This window comes from Pongo abelii, chromosome 3 (assembly GCF_028885655.2).
Source record: "Pongo abelii isolate AG06213 chromosome 3, NHGRI_mPonAbe1-v2.0_pri, whole genome shotgun sequence".
Classification (NCBI taxonomy): Eukaryota; Metazoa; Chordata; class Mammalia; order Primates; family Hominidae; genus Pongo; species Pongo abelii.
The window spans coordinates 155966571-155991301 of record NC_071988.2 but is presented as its reverse complement, the minus strand read 5'-3'; the positions used below and the strand labels follow the sequence as shown (position 1 = coordinate 155991301).

General features: G+C 33.7%; 1 pseudogene; it reads right to left on the bottom strand.

Moving 5' to 3' along the window:
• Positions 1-21515, bottom strand: part of LOC100440672 (pescadillo homolog) — a 76333-nt pseudogene extending 54818 nt beyond the window's left edge.
• Between the last annotated feature and the right edge of the window lie 3216 nt (positions 21516-24731).

Sequence of the window (24731 nt, the reverse complement as noted above, 5' to 3'; positions counted from 1 at the left end):
AGTGGATGTAAATCTACATACCACTGTCTTCTCATTTATGCTTTTTATATTTTCTTTGAATTCCTTTATGGGTTTTGATATTTCAGAATCTCCTGAAATATTGTGCAATAATCCTCCTAATTTAGTTTAAAAAAGTTCTTGCAAGTCTGTTTCTATGATTTCTGAAAACATCTTCTATCAGAAGCATGAATAGAGTGAATGCTTCATTTTGCATTGCTGACTTGACATAGCAAAGTGCTCAACATTTTATCTTTGTTTCTTTTTTAAAAATATACTTCAGACTTAATGCGATCAAGTCTATATACACAATTCTTCCTTGAATTGACAGTTTCATTTTTTCTGAGTTCCTTTTCTTCTATATTTTGTGGTAAAATAATGCTTATAGTGAATTTCAATATTCAATAGTCTGATCTCATGAAAATGGTGACTTGTTACATCTGGTGATCTGTGACTTGTTACTAAGATGTAACTGATATTGATTTTTAAGAAATGTTTATAGTATAAAATCAGTCAACTCAGGAAGTATTGCTTGAGCTTAGGAACTGTTTTTCAAGATTAAAATTTTAAAGTAGGGTACAAAAATTAAAATGTTATATAAATATTTATTTATCTTAAATAATTAAATTTAGTATATCAGAAATTACAATTATTCCATCTCACATAATAGAGAAAGAAATTCACTTGTAAATTTCCTTTCAAATAAATCTATGGCCTATGTATCTGCTTTATGAGAGAAAGATATAGATAGATAGATAGATAGATAGATAGATAATAAGAAATATATATATATATAATGAGATGAATGGGTAAAATTTTTAAAATGGAAATGTATTTTAACATTATAGGCATTCATAATAAAAAGTACTGACATATTCTTGTTAATAATAGTACAGAAATTTCAAATTGGGCATTCAAAGTCACAATAATAATAGCTAAATGCCATTGATTTATTTTCATTTTTAAATAATTTTGCTTTTTGGCTACTATTTTATTTAACAAGACTTAATAGTCAGTCTGAAAGATCTGTGATCTGCCTCAAAGAGCATTTTATCTATGTTCAATTCTTAACTTCTTATAGCTTGTACATCTGATACCTTCCTGATGATTTTAATTTGCTGAATTGATTCAGAATAGATGTCATGAATTAAGCTAAATAAATAAATTTCAGATGCCTTTTGTTTCTTCTTTCAACAAAGAACACTTTTGAGACAAGATTGTTCTATTCTTAATATAAAACATTTTATGGGAATATTTTATATATTTTGAGATAGCATTAATTGATTATGATTTCTTTCTTCTGTTTCTAAAGTGAGATTAAAATAAAATTTAAAAACCTAAAAAATATTTTGTCATTTTGCTGTTTTAGTGTTTACCCACATTCAATGATAATTCAACGTCCATTAAAAAGTAAGGCTATTTATTATAGTGTGTTTAGATACTCTTATTTGTAAATATTACTATCAACGTCTGTGTTGAGTATGTGTGATGCCACTATAAGGTACAAATACATAATTTATTAACTTATCAGCTGAAAAGAAGTCCATAATATACCCAAATTTTAATGGATGAATGCTTAATGTTTATAGTAACCAAAAAAACTCCACTGTTCTTTGATTTCTCATTTGACTCTGTTTTATCTGCACTTAAACCCTAACTCTGAAGTTGAAGCAAAACAGTACATAGTGAAAAACTCAAATTCTCATTTCTTTTTACACAGGAAAAATATTTCTTGTCATTAAAGATTTTTTGCTAAGGTTTTATTGCCAGCTGGACTCAGGTAGAAATTACAGTCAAGACTAAAAATAAAATTCATTGGATCTTTACTACGTTATTATTTCTTTCTTAACGTTTCTGTTTCAAGTCTCTACTCTCCAAAGCCTTTTTTTTTTCCTTACAGAAGGGTTTATTTGAGCATCATTTTTATTTCATGTACTGTGCTAGATGCTATGGAAATAAAGAAGAAAACATACTCCCTGCTTTCATGTTGCTTTGGTCCAGTAGCAAAAAAAAAAAAGTATATGCTATCAATTAGAATACTTTGTGGCACGCTTAATAATAAAAATATGTCAAGAAGAAGTAGTACATAGTGTTAATTATTAATTACACTGAGGTCATAGAGATACAGGTCAAAGAGATTATGAGTGGTATGATGGAGGTGCAGCATTTTGCAGGATAAAGACAGATAAGAAAAAAAAAGTTTCTAAAGACAGATGACTGGTGATAAGAAATTGGGTGTTACTTTTCAGGAAACTCAAAGTGGCTCACCACTGTTGGAAAGGAAACTTTAAGAGGAAGTGATGGGAGCAGGAGCAGGAAAGAAACATAGAGTCCAGGAAAACCAAGAAATCCCATGGTTTTTGTGAAAAGCTAAGGGGTGTGGTTTTATCACTCTTTGAAGGATTTGAAACACAGAAATGATATCATCAGATTACTACTTTGAAAAAAATATTCATATGACAGCATAATGAGTAAAATTGCTAGAAAGTCATAGTAGATATAAATACCCTAAAAGGTATAGCAAACATTGAAGCTGGTGATGATGAGAGACAAGAAGTGGACTTGAATCGAAAGCAGAAATAAATATTGGCTTTTGGGCTGTGAATAAAAAAAAATACTTAAGATGATGGTCTGATTTGTTTCCTGAGCAACTGGATGCTAATCAAAGAGAATGAGTAAGAGAAGAATCTTATCTGGGATCCTGGAAAATGAATCTTGTTTTGGGCACATTGAGGTGCTGGTAAGCAATTGAATGTCAAGTGAATATCATGAGCAAGGTTCCTCAAGAATAATAGACTTTTCAGGTTAAGGAAAAGAATTTGACCACTAATCCTAAATTTATAATGTCTGACATAAGGAGGTATATGAAATAGGCATTAAAAATCTGTAAATGTGTCTAGTCTATTTCCAGAGACCATGGGGGAGAATAAAGTTCAGTGAGAGGCTCTTATCACTTGACTTTAACCTCAACATTGTTGTAAGATACATTTTTGTTATGCAAACTCAGATTATGTTGTACTTTGGCTGTTTTATTTTTTTAATGACATATGAAATACAAACTCTGTGAATTTTGTTTAAATTTTGTTCTTATCATTCTAAATGCACAGATATAAATAATGCGGTGTCTTCATAAAATTTAAGTATTAAAACAACACACCAATTTAAGGCACATAATATATACATAGAATACCTTTTAGTAAGTAGTATAGTTAAAATAAAGTGTAATCTATTTATTGTGGAGAATAGATTACAAACTTGATGCAGTAGAAAATGCACCAATATCGTAATGAAACAGAGAAGAATCAGAGGCCGTGAGATAAGAAAAAGAGTGTAAGTTATTTGACTTTTTTGAACAAGAGCATCCTCATGGGTAAATACATTTGTATTTTGCAGGGCTACTATTAGGGCTAAAAAAAACCCTGTAATGTGACTAGAACATATTTGCACTCAACACATGATTGTTATTGTTACTAATGTTTGTTATTATCAATATTATCGGTTCCAGTACCATTGCACTAGCTATGTATATATGCATCTTCTATGTTCATGTATTAAAAAATAGGAAAAATGCTTATCCATGGAAAGATTATAAATACAAAATGACTAGCATATCAATATTTTATATCAAATGTATGTTGACAGTATAATCAGTAGCTTATTTTTTTAATATTTCAAGGAATTTTCATATTTATATTAATACATAACATCAAAAATTAATAAAATTATTACATATATACACTTGTTTTATTTTAAATCATATTACTCTATGTTAAGAAAGTGGACAGTTGTTAAAATGAAGTACACAATGCTTTATCACCACAAATCTAAAGGAAATTAAATGCCTGTTGGAGAGCACAAGTCTATGTAATGAAATCATCCTTATAAAATTTAAACATTATTCATGTAAGACAGTTTCTATTAGCTAGTTTGGTCTTTCGTTTAAAATTTACAAGTAGATAGCTTGAGTAAAATGGCATCCTTATTAGGAAGTCCAAAAGTGCTATCTGTGTCTCTATATATTATAAATTGTCTATCCGACTCAATGGAACTACTGCTGTTGTATCTCAAAAGACCAAACCCACAACAACTTCTAATTTATGAAGCCCTAAATCAAAGTTTTCAACTTAGAGATGCTATCAGTTTAAATCCAAACATTTTAATATGATTTTTAAAGAATGACTCATTTAGAGTGTTTTACTCTTATTCTGACCTTTAAGAATTATAGTAATGACCAAATCATTTTACTTAAAACACATTACAGAGTTTTACTTTACCTTGACTTTTTACTTTTTTTTCTTTCTAATTCAGACAGCAAAACTTGTTCATTGTTAACAATTAGATAATTTACAAAAGTGTACACTAAAAAAAACCTCTACCATTAGTTTTTTTTATTTACGATTGAGAAAGTCATGAGTGTCATTATTCTATCTGAAGAAATAAGATAGGTAAACTTTCTAAAATACTTGACTAAAATACTTCACTCGAACTACCCAGGTTTGAACTGTGTGGGTCCACTTACACAAAGATTTTTTTTCAATGAATATATCAACTTTTTGAAGATTTGCAATAACTTGAAAAAATTCACAGATGAATCCACATAGCCTAGAAAATTTTAAAAATTAAGAAAAGGTAAGATATGTCATGAATACATAAAATATTTGTAAATATTAGCATATTAGCATATTTTATCATTTACTACCATAAAATATACACAAATCTATTACAAAAAGTAAAAATCAAAACTTGTGCACATGCTTACAGATAGTAATGGTGCCATTGGCTGTTGAGAGAAATGTAAAAAAAAGTAAAAATACTGTATTAAATTATAACTGTATAAAATTAACTATAATAATATTATACTAATGTAATAATTTTGTGGCCACCTCCTGTTATTGCAGTGAGCTCTTGTTGTATACACTTAAAACACCATGTGATGCTAATCATCTCCCTGTGAGCAGCTTGTCTCGCCAGTAAATTGCATACTGCAGTAAAAAGTGATCTCTTATAGTTCTCATGTATTTTCCGTGGTGTTTAGTGAAATACAGTAAACCTTAAATAACACCATAAGATCCACATGCAGTGCCACTAGTGATGCTAGAAGTGCCTCCAAGAAGCAAAGTCATGACTTTATAAGAAAAAGTTAAATTGCTTCATATGTACCATAGAATAATGTCTGCAGTTCCAGCAGTTGCCCACCATTTCAAGATAAACAAATTCAGCATTAGGACCATTGTAAAAAAGAATAGAGAATTTGTAAAGCCATTGCTGCAGTTACTCCAGCAGGCACAAAACTTTGCACTTCTTGTGAAACATGTGCCTTTTTATCTTGTATTAAAAATGTAGCTTTTATGTGGATGCACATTGCTATAAGAAAGGCATACCTGTAGACTCACAAAATTTGAGAAAAAGTGAAGTCATTATATGACAAAGCAAAAGGAAAGTGAAGGATCTAAAGCTGGAAAATTTAATGCCAGCAAAGGATGGCTTGATAATTTTAGAAAGAGATTTAACTCTAAACAGTGTCCAGATAACAAGAGAAGCAGCTTCTGCTGACCAAGAGGCAGCAGAAAAGTTCCCAGACACTACTAAAGGAATCCTTGAAGGGAAAAGATATTTGCCTGAACAGATTTTTAATGCAGATTAAAGTAGCCTATCCTGGAAAAAAAAATGCCACAAAGGATGTTTATTAGTAAGGAAGAGAAGCGATCACCAGGATTTAAGGCAGAAAGGGATAGGCTAACTCTACTGTTTTATGCAAATGTTGTTGAGGTTTTGATCAACTCAGCCGTTATCTATAAAGCTACTAATTTCCAAGAATTAAGAGGAAAAGACAAACATCAGCTGCTAATCTTTTGTCTATCTGACAAGAGGTCTTGGACAATGAAAACGCTTTCACTGGATTGGTTCGATTAATTATTTGTCCCTGAAGTCAGAAAATACCTTACCAGTAAGGGACTGCATTTTAAAGTTAACAGTGGATATTGCTCCTGGCTACCCAGAACCCCATGAGTTCAACACTAAGGGCATAACAGTGGTCTACTTACTCCCAAACACAGAGTCTATGATTCAACCTCTAGTCCAAGAAGTCATAAGAACCTTTAAAGCTCATTACATATATTACTCTATGACAAGGCTTATCAAGGCTGTGGAAGAGAACCCCAATAGGGAGAACACTGTGAAAGCCTGGAAGGATTACACCATTGAAGATTCCATCATTGTTATAGAAAAAGCCATAAAAGTCTTCAAGCCCGAAACAATAAATTTCTGCTGGATAAAACTGTCCAGATGTTTTGCATGACTTCACATGATTTACAACAGAATGAATTAAGGAAATTATGAAAGAACTTATAGCTATGGCAAAAAAGTAGAAGTTGAAGTGTTTCAAGATAGACTCCTTAGAAAAATGCAAAAGCTAATAGACACCACACCAGAGGAATTAGAAGAAAACAACTTGATGAAAGTGAGTGCTTCCAAACCAGTGTCAGAAGATGAGGAAGAAGATGTAGAAGCAGTGTCATAAAACATACTAGCATTAGAGAATCTGACAGAGGGTTTGATTTTTCAGGATTAATTTTACTTATTTTATGGCATGGACCCTTCTATTAGATGGATACTAAAATTAAAGCAAATGGTAGAAGAAGGGTTGGTACTATACAGAAACGTTTGTAAATAAATGAAAAAACAAAAAAATCAGACTGAAATTACGATGTATTTCCATAAAGTGACAGTGGCTGTGCTTGCCTCTCCTGACTCCTCTTTTTCACCTCTCCCACCCCTGAGACAACAAAGACAAACGATCCTCTTCCCCCTCTGCCTTCCCAGCCCATTCAGTGTGAAGACAATGATGATGAGGACCTTTATGATGTCCTACTTTTACTTAATGAATAGCAGATATTTTCTCTTCTTTATGATTTTCTTAATAATATTTTATTTTCTCTAACTTATTTTGTTATAAGAATACAGTATGTAATACATATAACATTAAAAGTATATGTTAATTGGCTGTTTATGTTACTGGTAAAGCTTCTGGTTTACAATAGGCAGTTGGCAGTTACATTTTTGAGAAGTCTACAATTTTATGCAGAATTTTGACTGTAGGAGAGTGAACTAGGACTCCCTTCCCCTGTGCTACTCAAAGGTCAATTGTACTTAAACATTGTTGAGGTATTAAACATAGACAAAGGTTCAAGCAGTGTTTATGGATTAAACTACTTGGAAAACGACATGTGAAGCCCAAAATCCAGGTCAGCATATTCTTATTGTTTATCCTTCAAAATTAAATCGAGGTTAAATGTATATTACAAGCAATTATCACCATATATTATTATACAAATTCTAGCAAAAATTAAATTTTTAAAAGGGAAAATTACATTTTAAAAATTAATGGTGTCTTCCATGTCGTTAGATTTTCTTTGGAATTTGTTTTAGTAGAATAATGAGGTTTTGTTTATTTTTTAGAACTTAAATTTAATGAAGTTTTGGATTTAGTTATAATAAAAATTACACAATTGTTATATATGCAACTACTGTAATACCTATGTAACACCTTAGAACATACAAATGTGTATTATTATAGTTTTATAGGTGTTTATAATTATTTTCAGATTCATAAGTTTGTGATCTGTCGCTTTGTGTGAACATCACAAAAGTTTTGTCAAATAAGCAAGGGAAAATTTGTTTCTGTGTTCTAAATGAAGAAACTGGAACATACCAAGTTAAATAAAGAGAAGGCAAATTTGAGAGAAGAACTAACATATATGCCAAAGTAAGAAGTCAGAACCGAACCATTAGAAAACTTTAGGATGCCCCCAAATTTTCAGAACTAATTTCTCCTAGTGACTCAAGATAGTATTTGGGCTATATCTTTCCTATACTTTTTTTCTGTCATAGTGTATTATATATAGTTTTGAAAACTGCCAAAAAAGAATGAAGATATAGATTAGAAACCAGGTATCTCAATAAATTCAAATCTTGGATTGTATTAATACACTTATGAAAATTTCTAGATTTAAATGTATTTCTTTGTAAAGGCATTTTAAAACATTGAAATTATATGTGAGAAATGACAGGTATTCTTTGGATTTGAATGTTATTGACATAAACAGTGTACTAATGTTAAATAAATGATTTAACAGACAATATTGTCAGAGCTGCTACTGTATAATTTTAGTATAACCAAGTATCGCATTGATCTTCTTACTCTTCCATTCTTCGGCACTTCTGAAAAGACATCCACCCAGGTGCTATCTTCAACTTCTTTCCACAGGTATGAATTTGGCATATTTTAACAGTGTTGGAAGGTACAGATGTATGTGTTCCTTCTTAAGACTCATGACTCTTACCCATGCTAATTTCTTATTTTTAAAAAACTGATAAAAGTCATAAGTGTGTCACTTAGCGTATGTATTATTTCTATTCCCAGTGTTTGTTCAAGTCATATGGTGGAGCTGGGCCTCTCAACTTTATCACATCATGCATACATGGAAAATGATGCCAGCACCATGTGCAGGGGGAAATGGAGAAGGCCTTTGGAGGCTGGAGCAAACGGGCCTGGGGCATAGGCGACAGCTCTAGGGACTGACTGAAGAGAAAAATATCTCAGCATACTTCTAATGTATCAAAGTCACCAGTTCTGAGTTGCGTTTTGTATTTAAGGGTGTGAGGTTTAAAATTTTTTGAGTAGATGCACACATCCAGGCACAGACACCTACTAACTCTATTATATTGGGTAAGTAACTTCATTTTTTGACACTCAGTTTTTACATCTGTAAAATGGAGCTGATGAGGATAACTACTTCAGACAGTGTCTATGATTAAATCGGAGTGTTGATTCCTTAGCAAATTCCTTGACAAGTACTCAACATTCAATAAGTTTCATTTTTTACCCACTCCTCATTCCCATTCTACCAAGTTCAAATCTACTTGGAACAGAGTTGGAGAGGGCCATTATAGGTGTATGGAGCACTCTTAGAAATGAATTAAGTAATGGAAATAGCATAAAAACATATGTGAGAAGCACACATGTGTCATCAAGGTCCAGATGAAATCTGTTCATTGAATGGAAAGAAGTTATTCATCTGCTTTTTGTCCAGGCTCCTCTGTCAGCTCTCACAGTACTTTGGCAACTGAAAATCAAATATCTTTCCTCTGGCAATAAAACTTCCCCATTCATCTATCTTTGATAGTTTGACAATGTTGCCCTTGTGCTTCTCATACATCTCAATAAAGGAAAGTGTCATTTTGTACCATATATTTAGTTTTGTCATCTCTGTACTCAGTTTATAACCAACGTTAGCCTTTTAATGTTGAAGAGGATTTGCTACGTGAACTCTATATTTGCAAAGAGAAAGGCAATGCACAGGAAACAGAGAAGACAATATTGGAAATAAATGGAATGATGCAAGTTATCTCATTCACTTCCAAACAAGATATTATGTTGCAGACAGAATAAATAATTTGGCAGGGAATGTATAAATATTGAGTGGCAGAACAAGGTCTGAAGCCAGAAATTTCATCTGATCTGTCAGCGTCTTTTCTAAACTATAATGGCCTTCCTATTAGTGAGTATGTTTTCTCCCAAGGGCAGTTGAGGAAAAAGTGTTGCCTTTACAAAGTCTGTCATGAAGGGGCCATGCCCCTGAATATAAAGAGCAGTCACTGGATTATAGGGAGTATCTTCTGCAACATATAGGCATACCTCAAAGATATCGCAAGTTCAGTTCCCAACCACCGCAATAAAGTGAATATCACAATAAAGCAAGTCACACAAATTTCTTGATTTCCAAGTGCATTTAAGAGTTATGTTTACACTATAATGTACTCTATTAAGTGTACAATAGCATTATGTATAAAAAATACATAATTTAAAAATAATGTATTACTAAAAAATGCTAACAATAATCTGAGCCTTCAGCAAGTTATAATCTTCTTGCTAGTGGAGGGTCTTGCCTCAATGTTGATGACTGCTGACTGCTCTGGGTGATGATTGTAGTAGGCTGGGGTTGGCTGTGGCAATTTTTTTAAAAAAGACAACAGTAAGGTTTTCCATATCAAGCATGCAAGTCTCTTTGATAGCATTCCATGCACAATAGAACTTATTTCAAAATTGGAGTTAATCCTTCAAACCCTGCCACTTCTGTTGCATCTAAGTTTATGCAAGATTATAAATCCTTTGTTGTCATTTCAGCAATGTGGACAGCATCTTCACCAGAAGTAGATTCCATCTCATGAAACCTCTTTCTTTGCTCTTCTCTAAGAAGCAACTCCTTATCCATTTAAATTTCATCATGAGATTGTAGCAATTCAGTTACATCTTCAGGTTCCACTTCAAGTTCTAATTCTCTTGCTATTTCCACTACATCTGTAGTTACTTCTTGGACTAAAATATGGAATCCCTCAAAGTCATCCATGAAGGTTGGAATCAGCTTCTTCCAAACTTTGTTGATATTTGATGACCTTCCATGAATAACAAATGTTCTTAATGGTATCTAGAATAGCTAATCCTTTCCAGAAGGTTTTCAATTTACTTTGTCCAAATCCATCAAAGGAATCACTATCTGTGGTAGCTATTGCCTTGCAAAAGGTATTTCTCAAATAATAAAACTTGAAAGTTGAAATTACTCCTTCATCTATGGGCTGCAGAATGGATGTGCTATCAGGTGTGAAAACAACATTCAACATTTGTACATCTTCATTAGAACTCTTGGCTGACCGGGGGTATTATCAATGAGCAGTAATATTTTAAAAGGAATCTATTTTTTGAGCAGTAGGTCTCACTAGTGAACTTAAAATATTTAGTAAACCATGCTGTAACCAGATGTGCTGTCATCTGGGCTTTGTTTTTCCATTTCTAGAACAAACAAATATTGACTTTAACCTGAAGTCACCTACTGCATTAGCTCCAAGCAAGAGATTAAGCCTGTCCTTTGAAGCTAAGTGTTGACTTCTCCTCTCTAGCTATGAAAGCCCTTGATTGAATTATCCTCCAATAAAAGGCTGTTTTATCTTCATTTAAAATCTGTTCTTTAGTGTAGTCACCTTCAGCATTTATCTTAGCTAGATTTTTCTGCATTACTTGCTCAAGCTTTTTCATCAGCACATTTTGCTTTACTTTGCACTTTACATTAGGGAGACAGGTTATTTCCTTAAACCTCATGAACCAACTTCTGCTAGCTTTTAACTTTTCTTCAGCTTTATTACCTCTCCAAGCTTCCCTAGAATTGAAAAGAGTTAGGGCCTTGCTCTAAATCAGGATTTGGCTTAAAGGAATTTTGTGACTGGTTTGATCTTCTATCCAGGCTATTCAAATTTAGTTCATATCAGAAATAAGGCTGTTGTCACTTTCTTATCATTTGTGTCTTCTCTTGAGTAACACTTCTAATTTCCTATGATAATTTTTCCTTTGCATTCACAACTAAGCTGTTTAAGTCATGAACCCTAGCTTTTAGCCCATTTCAATCTGGACATGCCTTACTCACTAAGCTTAATTATTTCTAGCTTTTGATTTAAAGTGGCTCTTCTTTTCATTTGATGACCTAAATGCCATTATAGGGTTATTAATGGGCCTAATTTAAATATTTTGTATATTTCAATATTGTTGTGTCTCAGAGAACAGGAAAGCCCAAGAAGAGGGAGAAAGACTGAGGAACGGCTGGTTAGTGGAGCAGTGAGAACATATGTCAATTAAGAACATTTATCAATTAAGTTTGTCACTTTATATGGTCACAGTTCATGGAGCCCCAAAACAATTACAATAGAAATATCAAAGATCACTGATTTCAGATGACCATAACAGATACGATAATAATAAAAACACTTTAATATTTTAAGAATTACCAAAATGTGACACAGAGATGGGAAGTGAACACCTGCTATTGAAAAAATGGTACCCGGCTGGGTGCGGTGGCTCACGCCTGTAATCCCAGCACTTTTGGGAGGCTGAGGCGGGTGGGTCACAAGGTCCAGAGTTCAAGACCAGCCTGGCCAATGTGGTGAAACCTCGTCTCTACTAAAAATACAAGAATTAGCCGGGTGTGGTGGCGCATGCCTGTAATCCTAGCTACTCAGCAGGCTGAGTCAGGAGAATCGCTTGAACCCAGGAGGTGGAGGTTGCAGTGAGCCAAGATCATGCCATTGCACTCCAGCCTGGGCAACAAGAGTGAAACTCTGTCTTAAAAAAAAAAAAAAAAAAGGTACCCATAGATTTGCTCGACACAGGGTTGCCACAAAGGTTCAATTAGTTAAAAATGCAACATTTGGCCAGGCGTGGCGGCTCACGCCTGTAATCCTAGCACTTTGGGAGGCCGAGGCAGGCCGATCCCCTGAGGTCAGGAGTTTGAGACCAGCCTGACCAATATGGTGAAACCACGTCTCTACTAAAGATACAAAAAAATTAGCCAAGCATGGTGGCGGGCACCTGTAGTCCCAGCTACTTAGGAGTCTGAGGCAGGTGGATCACCTGAGGTCAGGAGTTCGAGACCAGCCTGACCAATATGGTGAAACCCCGTCTCTACTAAAACTGCAAAAATTAGCCTGGCATGGTGTCATGTGCCTGTAGTCCCAGCTACTTAGGAGGCTGAGTCAGGAGAATCCCTTGAACCCGGGAGGGGGAGCTTACAGTGAGCCGAGATCGCACCACTGCACTCCAGCCTGAGCTACAGAGCAAGACTCCCTCTCAAAAAAAAAAAAAAAAAAAAGAAAGAAAGAAAAAAAGAAAAAAAGAAAGCAGCATTTGTGAAGTTCAATAAAACATGATATGCCTGTATTCTTTAAAAATCACAAAATAGAGCAGATGAAAATGGACATTCTTTACACATTTGAAGTATCATGTATAATTTAAATAAGTTGTACATTTTAATGTAACAGCAATATGAATAGAATATATGATATTTGTTTATTTGGGTAATATAGCAATTTGAGTAGAAAAAAATCAGTGATGTAAGAAATATCTCTATAGCTATCATTTACTTGTACCATTAATTAATCATTTACTATATGTTACTCACTATATTAAGCTGTTTATACAAATTTCATCCAATAATCACAAGAATCCAATGAAGAAATCTTATAATTAATATCATCTTAACAATGAGTAAACTGAGCCAAGTTAGAGAAGTTAAATGACATGCTCAATTCATACAAATATAAGAAGTAAATTCAAAATTTGTACACAAGCCTGCCTAACTACAAGTACATTCCTATCACAATGCATATCATATCACTAATATTAGACTATTTAAAAGAAACCTCAGCTAAGGGTCAACTTGTCTACCTTTGACTCTTTTCAAGAAATATATTTTGTGTCTTTCTACAATCTTGCGTATATATTTAGATATCTTTTCTTTTGTTCTTTAAATGGCTGCTACCACTCTTAATTCTCAATGAATTAACTTTTACAGATTTGTCAGAGGACTGTTATTGTCCAGCCAACTCAGTCTAGGCAGGGTCATCATGGCCATCTCTAGCCCCTTTATTGCTGTCTCAAATGGGTCATCTTTGTCCTCTCAATGCCTAAAATAATCTGTATAAGCATGCCACTTTTAAAGGTAAATGCAGAGTCAAAAATTTTATGTCAATAATCCAGACTGATAAGTTTTACGATGCAAATTTACCAGACATGTATGAGAATAACAATGCTTTTCAACACTAGGTGAAACAGTATTTGGAAGTAGTTTATATTATTATTTAAATTGTGATTGGCTTTCAATGAAAAAAGGCAGGTAAAAAAATCACCTGAATCTCATTATGCATCAAATACTGGAGAATATACGAGAATATGTTAACAATGTTTACTTCTTGTGAAAAAAATTACTATTGGCAGTACCTTCTTCTTTTTTTTTGTATTTTCTAATTTTCTGAAATAATATTATATTATTATGAATTATATATTATATTTATAACCAGTGAAAACAGTTTCATATAACTGTCAAATTTCATTAAAGTTATCCTCTTCTTCCTCTTCCTCCTCTTTCATTTCTTCTCCTTCTTCTTCTATATTTTTTCCTAAAGTAGCTTTATTTTTCTCCTGGCTAGTGGGTAGTTGGAAGGACACATAACAAAACACATGATAGAGTCATATAACCATAAAAATATGAAAAAAAATCATAGCCCTAAAATCAAAGTGATAATTTCTCCTTGCTACCATATTAGTACAATGTCAATTATGCTTTTTCTAATGTTTCTAGTAATGATAACATGGCACATATATTACCAAATGTAAACTATTTTTTATTTTTTCCTACAAGAATCACCTCAGGAGAACTATGGCATATTTTAGCCTTATTTAATATGTTTCTGAGCTCCTGTGCAGATTTTTTTTCTGGAAATGTATTCTAGAAGAAATACATGAAGTAGTTTCACCAGATTACATAATAATATTGTAAAATATCAAAGGCAAAGAGCTACTTGTGAGATGGCGTAAAACCAATAACATTCAATGCACACTAAGATTGTAAGTGACCAAGTGGCAACAGTTTTACAGTCCTAAGAATGGGTGACAAATTGATTTTCTCTGCCAGGACACTTCTATTCATAAGGAAAAAGAAAAAAAAAACAGACTTCACAAAGTCCAACCAAACAGTAGTAATGACTAAAATGTAATATACAGAGAACACTCTACTAAGGCAGAAGACAATAAAATTGAGAAGAAATCTATAAAACAAAGTCAACTGTGAGATTTCAGATATATACAGTGAATTAGTTTTGTATAGTCAGGTCATTTTGTATTAATATATTGAAAAGGTAGTACATATTTTGCCTGAATTACAAGATTTGACAAATTATATAGGGTAAATTTACCAGGTAATTGTGAGTAACAAATTTTAATGTCTCTATGAAATAAAATGATTTTTGAAGGAAGGTTTCAGGTACATTTTGTTATCTTTCTTTTCTTTTAATAATGCAGTCATCTTTGACTTTCAGAGTAAAATGAACAAAAAAAGAAAAAAAAACCACTTACTCTGTAGGATCACTGTATCTCTGCAGGTTAAGTCAAATCTGAAAAAAATAAAAATTTCTAAAGTTTTTTGTCTTTAGGTAACTCTAAACTCAAGGAGAGACTTTTTAAATTATAGGATTTTCATATCTCTAATGGGCACTTCTAATTTGAAATTTCCCAAACCAACATGTTCCCCCACAATCTCTTCCTCATTGGTAAATGATGCAAACATCCATTGAGCTGTTACAAACAAAAAGCTGTAAGTTAATCCTGCCACCTCTATCTCTCTTACCTCCTATACTTCCTATACTGGATTCATCACCAAGTTTCCTAAGTCCATATCACAAACCCCACCATCCTCATGCAAGGTAATAATAAAGTCATACCTGGAGAAATTTGATAATAGCCTCTTAAGGTGTCTCACTTCATATGTTCTTGCCTTACTCCTATTTTTCATATGATAAAATTTAAGCCCTAGTATAGTCCTACTTGAAAATTTGTCACAGTGTTTTCTTTGTACAGAGAATAAAATGAAAACACACTGCAGTGGCCTACATAATCTTGTCTCATCTGGCACCTTACCAGGTCTGCACATTGTGTTTAACCCAATTCCTTTCCTGTCTTCATGGCCAACCACATGTTGTCCTCCTTTAAGCCTTCAGCATCTTCAGAACTAGCCAATGTGGCCTCAGGGCCTCTGCATCATGATGTCACCTCAGTTTCAAATTTTCTCTTCCCTCCAATGCCCTTCGCCTCCTCATCACTATCTAACATACTCTTCAATTGACCTTCTCATTGTACACATTAGGTTTTGCTTAAAAACAGCAGTGGTGGATTATAGCATGTCAATTTCTCAAAAAAAAATTAAACATAGAATATGATCCAGTAATCCACTTCTGAGTACCCCAAAAAATTGGAAGCAGAAATATGAACAGATATTTGTACACTGATGTTGATAGCAGCTTTATTATAACCAGAAGGTAGAAGCAACCCAAATGCCTATCAACATATGAATGGATAAACAAAGAATAGCATACACATAAAATAGAATATTATTCAGCCTTAAAAAGGTATGATTTTCTGATATGTGCTACAACATGGATGAGTCTTGAAAACATTGATAATTAAATAAGCCAGACACGAAAGAACAAATACTACACATTTCCACTTATACACATATTTACCTTATATGAGGTAAATAGAGAAAGTAGAATAGCGGTGACCAGGAGCTGTGTGGAGGAAGAAATAGGGAGTTATTGTTTAAGGAGTAGATAATTTCAGTTTACAATGTTAAAAAAGTTTTGGAGAATGATAGGGATGATAGTTCCACAACAATGTGAATATACTTATGCTACTGAATTGTACACTTAAAAATTGTTGAGTTTATCTTGTGTGTATTTTAGCACAATTTTTTTAAATCTCTTAAAAATTACAGTGGCACTTCTTTTTTAATTTTCTCTCTCAACAACAAGCATTTCCCATATTAAAATTATCATTAAAATTTAATGGTAAAATAATTAGAATTTATCATTGTATATCTGTATTTTTTCATATGATTAGCAAATCTTCGCTATATGAGCCTGTAAGTTTCATGAGGGCAGTAACCTTGGTTTCTATATTTTCTTTTCCTTCTTAATTCTTTTTTTGTTTGTTACCCAGCCCAAACTCCTGGCCTCAAGCAATCCTCCCACCTTAGCCTCCCTAGTAGCTGGGGCTACAGGTGTGTACCACTCTGCCAAGTTAATTAAAAAAAAATAGAAATGAGGTCTCACTGTGTTCCCCAGGCTGGTCTCAAACTCCTGGCCTCAGGCAATCCTCTTGCCTGAACCTCTCAAAGTGCTGGAAATGCAAGCATGAGCCACTGCACCCAGCTTGGTTTCTGTATTTTCTGAGTTACGTAGTTTGGTTTTAATTATCTCACTGCCCACTTTGTGCCAAGTTGAGGGACCAGCACCAGTAGCATTGAATCAATCTCTGCTAAATGAATGGCTAAAGGCTACATCTCTAATACAACAACATATGATGTATGTTTAAATAAACATTTGATTTTGGCATATTTTTAGATTTACAACAGTTTTCCATATAGTCTTTACTATTTTCCCTGATGTTGACATCTTATATTACCGTGATACATTTTCAAACCAAGAAAAGCAATATTGATATATCGCAATTCAATAAGCTTGAGATATCATTTCAATTCCACTACCTTTTTTACTTATCCTCAAGATCTATTCCAGAACAATGATATTTTTGATGTAGCAATGCAGAGTGATAGTTTTCTGAATTACCCTAATAGTTTCCAGAATAAGACTATAATACTTATAGGGAAAATAAATATATATACTTCTTGTCTACACTATTTTATATACATATATAAACTTAAAATGTAAATATATCATTTCGCAGCACTCTATTATGACTTTTTTTTGGTTAATTACCCAGTATTATTTTTTTTATTTATTTCCTAACTTTGTGTTTCTTCATTTGTTTACAGAAAGAAAAGAAATTTACGTAAGTAGTTTTCTACTTTCCAAAAGAAAAAAAAAAAGTGTCTCCTCTGGAAATACAGTTTTGTATTCAATTATTGCTTTTTTTCTCTCTTTTTTCTTCATTTTCTTTAAATATATTTTTTTGTGCTCACACATTTTAAATATCCTTTAAACTCTAATCACAGAATGTAGAAAGCAACTATTACAGTGTATTTCAAAGCACTTTTATCCCTATTTTTAAATTATTTATCATTTAAGTATTTGTTTCTATGAATATATATCCATGCATTACATATACTGATGCTCTCAGATTGGCAGACACTTAAAAGAACAAACAGTTGTGGACAGAATCATGCAGAAACATCTGTGAGCAAATGTCACACAAAACAAAGAACATTTTCCAACAGCTGAGCGTCAGTTTGGAGACATCAAAGGAATCACATGAACTTCATATATTTTAGAGACAAATGTTAATCCCAAGTTTCTTTTAAGAAACACAAACAATTCTATCATAATCATCTTCCTTAAGCAAACAAACAAAAAAACCAAAACCAATTGAGTATTTTATATGTAGTTAATAAAGTATTTTAATATAAAAATAGATAAAAAAGATTTCAATGTTCTTGCCTAAGAACACTGGATAAAAATCAAGAACAACACTATATAACTTATGTTAGAATTCATGTTTACTTATATATTTATTGACACACAAAAATTTTAATTATGTGAAGGAATATCTTACGTGTATAGTGTTCAAAGCTGACTAATGTTAATTCTACACATACTTATGTTTTTATTTCATTAAGACATACTAACTTACATGTTTAAATATTTCTTAAATTTATACTTGCAACAAAATCAACATCCTTCTAGCTGTATAAAATATTATTTTCAAAATGATTTTTTAAAATGTTTCCTCCTAAATGTGTCATTACGATGCATTTATATTATGTCTTTGATAGTACTAATCCTTTGGCAATGGTCCCAAAATTTTAGCTTGTCATCATTTTGCAACTAAGTAAAAATAATCTGTATTTTACTGCTACCAGCAAACTAATTTATCATTGTAAATCTAATTTTTCATTAACTAGAGCTCACAATATGCATTGAGTTATTCAACAACACATACATTATTTATTCTAAGAATGTGGGAATAAAACAAGTTAATATGAAAAACATATTAAAGAGAGAAATGGGACTGCTTTATCCTGGAATCATTACAGATACTACTCGATATCCTTCGGTGTTTATAGATAAGCAATTAAAAGAAATGATACTTATATTAACAATGCAAGTCAGTGACACCTGAAATTATCCAATGAAAATAAAGTTTGAATCAGCATATTTTATTTCCTGAATGAAAAATATATTTTGCACACACTCTTAAAAATAGTTTAAATTTTAAAAAAGGTATTTGCTAATTCCAATTTAAAGAAAATATCCCTGCATTCAAGCATACTCATTAACTTCATTACTTATTAGCTATTAGCCTATTGCTTTGCTCTCAGAAGTAATGGAATATTTTATCATTTTATTCTGTCGATTACATCTTTTTATGTTAGTGATTCTAATTTTAGTGCAATGCATGCTTTCAAGATTTCATGTGTGTATTTATGAACAGAGTGTCATGTAATACCAGAAATAATCATAGATGTGAGACTCTTACTCTTTTGTGGAAAGTGTTATATTGGAGTAGAATATACTCCAGTGTACTCTACTGAAGTAATAACTTCCAGTAATGATTGCATTTTATTCTATTTGGAGCAAATGAGCAGAAAATGTATACTATTTGGTATTTAGAAAATAAAATATATACAGAATGGAGACTTCTATTTAATTTTGTGTTTTAAAGTTTTTATTGTCAACTAATTTAGCTCTTAGATTCTGGAAACGTCTTGCAATTTTTCTTTGAGCTTTTCTAGCTTTCCTATGATATAACAAATGCAATGTTAAAATATTAGAAATTAAATTAGTGTCATTTTCCACATTTTGTAACTCTCTCTACAAACTAAAGAACTATTAATCCCAATCCCATTACTCTTTTCTTTTGTTATTAAATGGTTAGTTATAGCTGTACTTTAAAAACATCTAGGTACTGGGTCTTGAAATTCTGGATTGAGACATTGCTTTGCTTAATATTTTGATCATGCCTAACTATACAAGGGCAATAGTAAAGTTACCTTAATAACAGCCAGAAGAAATGCCTCTAATCCAATTGGTCATAGGGCAGCTATCACCAAAACCAATTTCTTTATAATTAAATGGTGCTCCCAGGCACTATAAAAACTTGGAAGTTGCCCATGGATTTGGAGGAAGTAGGGGGATTTTTTTTTTTTCATAGACAGCAACTCACATTGAAGCAATTTCTGAAACACACTGATAAGCTTTGCTTTTGAATTTACATTAAAGAGCTCAATAGTTGCTACCTGTGAGAACAGCTCATGCTTCTAAACTGACTTATGTCCTTTAGAGATTAAGGACAGAGGCCTCTAGAAGATTAGCATGTCACTTGGTTTAAGTGACACCCAATCCATTTTATTGACATGGATTCCATCCTGCAAAACAAGCACTTTTTGACTAAAACATAATGAAAATTTGGAGTGCCTCTATAGACCAGCATACAATATGTTTTTACACATTAGTGCTAGCTAATGTAGCCAGTGTCTGTAAATGAAACCAACAGTCTTCATTATGTATGGTGTGTAGACACATGCCTCAGAATACTAATTTAGTAGAGCATACCAAAGAGCTTTACATTACTTTTTAATTTTACCCAAGTCTTGCTGTGGTCTAAAAGTATTAAGCCATATTCATTGAATTCGGCAGGCTATTACTTTGCATTGTTACAATTCCTATTGCATCTCAGCATTCAATTGTGAAGCCAAACAGGCTTTGATTTGATTTCTAATTGTTTGTTTTCAGCAACTTGAACCTGTGTTTGTTGCTTCTGTGTACAGCACAAAGAACATCAGTGGGCAGGTGAAGAGTTCTCTCATTTTACTTTCAAGACCATTCTAACACAGATTGTGTTCTGGATTCTACCCCTGTTAGGATAGAGCTGCATAACACAGATGTGAAATATGACTGAATTTAAACTGTGCAGCTACATTTGAAAGTTGATATTTTAAAATGTTTCTGCCAGCTACTTGGTCTCCATTATTATGGGAAAATAAACCTGTGCTAACACCTTGGAAAATAATGCTACCATGCTTTCTCTTGTTTTTGATCTGCAACATAAAAACACTGCATGATCATGGCATTATGTGAAGATTTCACTAAAGAAAGCACATTACACAGCACATGAACAATTATTTTCAAAATTTTCCACAATTTAAAGAGATTTGTAAATTCATTTGTAGACATAGAAAGGAAAAATAAAACATTTAGTACCAGACTTTGTTAATCACTTCAAATCACTTTAACATAAGTTAAAACTTAATTACAATAAAATATTATTAAAAATAAGTATTAATAATTGAAGTTTGATAGAAAAGCCCTTTCATAAAATACATACTATTCTTACAGTATAATAATTGTTTACTTTGTTATTTTTCATAATGAAACATATGTTTTGTTTCCTGTTTCACTTTAATTTTTCGTCAACATATAGAAATTTATTCTTAAAGCTACTGACGGCCTGAATACTAGCAAGCATCTACTTGTTGCTACTTTTGTTTTAGTTTTATCTCTGAGAACTAAAGTTGATTAGCAGAAAAACTAAATCTGGACAAGTGAGAACAAACTGGTTGAAACAAGTACTTCATATTTAATTGTCCTTTCAGTTTAATCCTTCAAATATAAACACCAAAGATGAGATGGCTATATCTCTCAGTCTTCTTGTGATCTTTCCAGATTTAGGTTTACCTTAAACCATTGTTTGATGCGATTCACCATTTCTATAGGATTTATCCCATGAGATACATGATTATTTGTAGATGTTCTAGTTCACCAGCATGGTTTTGCTCAGAGGAAATATAAGACCACAGAGGAATCTCAGTTTCACCATAAAATATGTCTGTTATTAGACAGATACCCCGCAACATCTCATACTCATTTTCCTGTCTATAAAAACAGAAGATTTCATTATACGACATTTTCGGATAACAAAACTCTGTCATCAACCCTTAAGTCTTGTCACAAACCAAATGGAGTATTGTTGAGTACATCAATGAGGGCCAATGTATTGGCCGCCTCAGGATAAGCACCATTTAAAGTTATCTATGCAGTTTATTCCAACAATCTCATCAACCATAAGGCAGATATTCAATTAGTATAAGGGATGATGCGGTTTGGCTCTGTCCCCACCCAAACTTCATCTTGAATCATAGCTCTCATAATCTCCACATGTCATGGGAGGGAGCCGGTGGGAGGTAATTGAATCATGGGGGCAGGTTTTTCCCATGCTGTTCTCGTGATAGTGAAGAAAACTCATGACATCTCATGGTTTTATAAAGGGAAGTACCCCTGCACAGGTTCTCTTGCCTGCCACCATGTAAGAAGTGCCTTTGTTGTTCTACCTTCTGCCATGATTGTGAGGCCTCCCCAGCCATGAGGAATAATGAGTCTATTAAACGTCTTTCTTTTGAATAAATTACCCAGTCTTGGGTATTTCTTCATAGCAGTATAGAAATGGACTAATACAGTAAATTGGTATTGGTAGAGTGAGGTACTGCTATGAAGATACCCAAAAATATGGAAGCAACTTTGAAACTGGGTAACAAGTAGGTGATGAAACAGTTTGGAGGGCTCAGAAGAAGACAGGAAGATGTAGGAAAATTTGGAGCTTCCTGGAGACTGGTTGAATTGTTTTGACCAAAAAGTCCAGGCTGAGGTGGTCTCAAATGGAGATAAGGAACTTACTAGGAACTGGAACAAAGGTGATTCTTGCTATATTTTAGCATAAACACTGGTGGCTATTTGCCCATGCCCTAGAGATCTGTGGAACTTTGAACTTGACAGAGATGATTTAGAGTACTAGTGGGAGAAAGTTCTAAGCAGCAAAGTGTTCAAGACATAACTTAAAAGCATTAAGTTTTATTCATTCACAAAGATATGCTTTGGAATTGGAACTTATGTTTAAAAGGGAAACAGAGCTTAAAAGTTCAGAATATTTGTAGCCTGATGATGCGGTAGAAAAGAAAAAAAAACATCTTCTGAGGAGAAATTCAAGCTGGCTGCAAAAATTTGCATAAGTAACCAGGAATCAAATGTTAATCACCAAGACAATGGGGAAAATGTCTCCAGGGCATGTCAGAGGTCTTCATGGCAGCACCTCCCATCACAAGCTGGGAGGCCTAGGAGGAAAACATGCTTTCATGGTCCAGACCCCAAAGATTTGCTACTTTATGCAGTCTCAGGACTTGGTGCCCTGTGTCCCAATCATGGCTAAAAGGAGCCAATGTACAGATCAGGCCATTGCCTTAGAGGTGCAAGCCCCAAACCTTTGTAGCTTACATGTGGTTTTGGGCTGACGGGTGCACAGAAGTCAAGAATTGAGGTTTAGGAACCTCTGCTTAGATTTCATAGGATGTATGGAAACACCTAGATGTCCAGACAGAGTTGTGCTGCAGATTCTCCCTCATGGAAAAACTCTGCTAGGGCAGTGCAGAAAGAAAATGAGGGGTTGCAGCACCGACCAAGTCCCCACTGCGGCACTACCTAGTGAAGCTGTGAGAAGAGGGCCACCATTCTTCAGACCACAGAACGGTAGATCCACCAACAGCTTGCACCGTACACCTAGAAAAGCTATACACACTCAACACCGGCCCATGAAAGCAATCGTGAGGAGGGATGTACCCTTCAAAGCCACAGAGTAGGAGGTGCCAAACGCCATGGGAGCCCACCTCTTGCATCAGCCTAACCTGGATGTGAGACATGGAGTCAAAGGAGATCATTTTGGAGCTTTAAGATTTGACTGCCCTGCTGGATTTTGGACTTGCATGGGACCTGTAGCCTCTTTGTTTTGGCTAATTTTGAATGTCTGTATTTACCAATGCCTGTACCCTTTTTGTATCTAGGAAGTAATTAACTTGCTTTTGATTTTACAGGCTCATAGGTGGAAGGAACTTGTCTCAAATGAGGTTTTGTACCATGGACTTTTGCGTTAATGGAGAAATGAGTTAAGACTTTGGGTAATTTTTGAACAGCATGATTGGTTTTGAAATATGAGGACCTGAGATTTGGAAGGGGTCCGGGCGGAATGATATGGTTTGGCTGTGTCCCTAACCAAATCTCATCTTGAATTGTAGCTCCCATAATCTCCGTATGTCATGGGAGGGACCCAGTAGGAGGTAATTGAATCATAAGGGCAGGTCTTTCCTGTGCTGTTCTCATGATAGTGATTAAGTCTCAGAAGATCTGATGGTTTTGTAAAGAGCAGTTCCCCTACACAGATTCTCTTGTGTGCCACCATGTAAGACATGCCTTTGCTCCTCCTTTGCCTTCAGCCGTGATTGTGAGACCTCCCCAGTCATGTGGAACTGTGAGTTCATTGAACCTCCTTTTCTTTATAAATTACCCAGTCTCAGGTTTTTCTTTGTAGCCATATGAAAATGGGCTAATACAAGGGAAGACCACACAGTGCAACAACTTCAGGCATTTTTAGGTATATCTTTTGGGAGATGTTTTTCTTTCTTTGACAAGAAAATGATATAAAGTAACAGAAATAGCACATGCAGAGACATTGAGAAAATTGCTTCAACTCTCTAAGCCTAGTTTCTCACCTGCACTAGATTTGATTTAAAAATAGCTGTATCATAGGATGTTGTAAGTATTGAATTATATCGGGCATTCAAGATTTTGTGCAGAGTCGAACTTGACTTGTTTATTCCCTCAGCTATTTCCATACTCTTTCCGTCCAAATATTTTATTTTGAATTAGTGGGAATTTGGCAGAAATAGTCTAGCAGCCAAAAGCTGGAATTCTGTCCTTGAGAAGTTGAGAACTGGATGTTCTGAGGGAACTTGAAACTTTTGGAGAAGTGATCCGGAATTGCAATATTTATCTTCCTGTGGTAAGCAATTAAATTAATGGATAATGCTTGTTGTGTTTGGAAAAAAGAATTTTGTTCTGGGGATATCCTCCTATGCCATAAGCTCTTGATAGACCTTTTTCTCCCTGACATACACACACACACACACACACACACACACACATACACATATGCACAGACACACAAGGAAATTCTTCAAGTATTCACATGATTTTGCCAAATAATGAGACAGTAAAATAGAGAGAGCATGACAGGGAGATAGGATAATGGTAAACATTTGTCATTGTTTCATTAAATGATTTAACACTCTGCCACTGTT